The sequence below is a fragment of the Marmota marmota genome, unplaced genomic scaffold (assembly GCF_001458135.2).
Source record: "Marmota marmota marmota unplaced genomic scaffold, marMar, whole genome shotgun sequence".
Lineage (NCBI taxonomy): Eukaryota > Metazoa > Chordata > Mammalia > Rodentia > Sciuridae > Marmota > Marmota marmota.
The window spans coordinates 1339146-1341995 of record NW_026000140.1 but is presented as its reverse complement, the minus strand read 5'-3'; positions in this window follow the sequence as shown (position 1 = coordinate 1341995).

Sequence of the window (2850 nt, the reverse complement as noted above, 5' to 3'; positions counted from 1 at the left end):
ACAACAGACACTAGTATGGCAATATGTAAATCAATGGATGTGTAACTGATGTGATTCTGCAATCTGTATATGGGGTAAAAATGGGAGCTCATAACCCACTTGAATCAAAGTGTGAAATATGATATCAAGAACTATGTAATGTTTTGAACAGCCAACAATAAAAAATAAAAAAAAAAGACTTACTGTACAGCTACAATAAACAACAGTGTGGTATTGGCAAAAGATTAAATAAATAAACCAATGGAATAGAAAGATAAGCCCCGAAAGAGATCCATATAAAATAAGGTTAATTGATCTCCAACAAAAGAGCAAAAACAATACAATGGAACAATCTTTTCAACAAATGGTTTCCAGATCAGACATCCACAAACAAAAAGAAAAAAGAAAACAAAACCTAGACATAGAAATTATAACATTTTAAAAATTAACTCAAAGAATTAAATGTAAAATTAAAATCTATAAAATTCCTAGAAGATAACTCAATGACCTTAGGTATTAGGTAGAACAGTAACTTTTTACTTAAAACACCAAAAGCACTATCTATGAAAGAAATAACTCGTAAAGAGGACCTTATTAAGAACCTCTGTTCTGTGAAAGAACATCAAGAACATTAGGAGAATGGGAAGACAAATCACAGAACAGGTAAAAAAATGCTTCCAAAAAAATCTGATAAAGGAATGTTATCTAATACCTATACTTTTAAAAGTCAACAATCAGAAAATGAATCCAATTAATAAATGGGCAAATAGACCTAAATAGACACCTCACCAAAAAAGACATACAATTGGCAAGTAAGAACGTGAAAAGATGCTCAACATCTTAAGACAAGATAATATCCAGACCCATAAAAATGGCCAAAATCCAGGTTGGAATAAAGGTCAGTAGACTTGCCTAGTGTCCATGAGGCTTCAATCTCCAACACTGAAAAAGAAAGGAAGGAAGGAAGCAGAGGAAAGGGGGAGGGAAGGAGGGAGAGAGAAAAGAGAGAGAAGGAAAAGAAGAAAAAAAAAACCCACAAAACCCACTGATGAGGGCAAAAGCTGAAAAGAATGTGGAGGAGCAGGTACTCAAATTCATTACTAGTGAAAACTCAAGACAGGATAACCAGTTTGGAAGATGGCTTGGCAGTTTCTTATAAAACAATAAACTAAAAATATCTTTACCATGCAATCAAGCAATTGGGCTCCTTGATATTTACCTAAAGGAACTGAAAACTGATGCCCACACAAAAATCCACAAATTGGTGTTTATAGCAACATTATCCCAAACTGCCAAAATTTGGAAACAAAGATGTCCTTCAATAGGTAAGTGGATAATTTGATATATCCAGACAACAGAAGATTACTCAGCCCTAAAAAGAAATGAGCTATCAAGATATGAAAAGACAGAAAAACTTAAATATATATTACTAAATGAATGAAGCCAACCTGAAAAGGCTACATATCATATGATTCCAACTTCTAGAAAAGGTAAAACTATGGAAACAGTAAAAAGATTAGTATTTAGCAGGGTTGGGAGGAGCGAACAGATAAGAGATTTTTAGGGCAGTGAAGTAATGGTAGATACATGTTTATCAAACCCATAGAATATATTTGACCAAAATGAACCCTAGGGCTGGGGTTGTAGCTCAGTGGCAGAGTGCTTGCCTAGCATGTTTGAGGCACTAGGTTCGATCCTCAGCACCACATAAAAATAAACAAATAAAATAAAGGCATTCTGTCCATCTAAAACTACCAATTAAAAAATATTAACCCTAATATAAACACTGGACTTTGGATGAAAATGATGTATCAAAGTAGGTGCATCAGTTATAACAAATATACCAACTCTGGTAGATGCTTATAGTGGGGGCGAACTGTAAAGGGTAAAGAGATTATCTGAGAACTCTCATTTTCTGCTCAATTTTGCTGTGAACCTAAAACTGTTCTTTTAAAATTTTATTTTTTAATGTTTACTGATTTTTTTATTTTTTTATTGGTTGCTCAAAACATTACAATGCTCTTGACATATCGTATTTCATACATTTGATTCAAGTGGGTTATGAACTCCCATTTACCACGTGTACAGATTTTTTTAAAAAGGGAAAATCCAAACTAGGTCTGTAGTTTATAGTGCACCAAAATTAATTTGTCTTTTTAATATACAATGGTTAAATAAAGTGTTATCATTGGAGGAAGCTCAATGATTGGTACACAAAAACTATATTTCTGCAACTTTTGTGACTCTAAAATTCTTCCAAAGAAATTTTGAAAAGAGACAAAATTTTGTTATGTGTAGATTATTATTTACTAAGATTTGTCAACTTCTTTTTCTTTTTGGTGCTGAGGATTGTACCCAGGGCTTCGCACATGCTAAGCATGTGGTCTCCCACTGAGCTACACCCTCATCCCCAAAATTTATAAACCCTTTAATGTTTTAATTTAGCTAGCAATTTTCTGGAGGTAATAAAATTTATATCTCCATTTTTAAAAACATTTGGAACTCTGTTCTTTAAAATATGACACCTAAAATATCTAGGTGGCTCAGGATATAATGTTCTAAGCTTCAGGCATAGCAGAAGAGAAAATTCTGGATGACGAAAACAAGTCTTATACGTTACCTTCATGGAAGAGAAAGTTATTAAAATACATAGACTGAGGATGTGGCTCAGTAGAGCACTTGCCTAGTACACGTGAGACATTGGGTTCTATCCTCAGCACCACATAAAAAAATGAAAAAAAAATTATTGTGTCCATCTACAACTAAAAATTTATTTTTCTAAAAAATTAATACATATACTCCAATGGAAGATAAGATTTGATTCAAGAAGTAATTCAGACCACTAAGCTCAATTCCTTTTTTTTTTTTTTA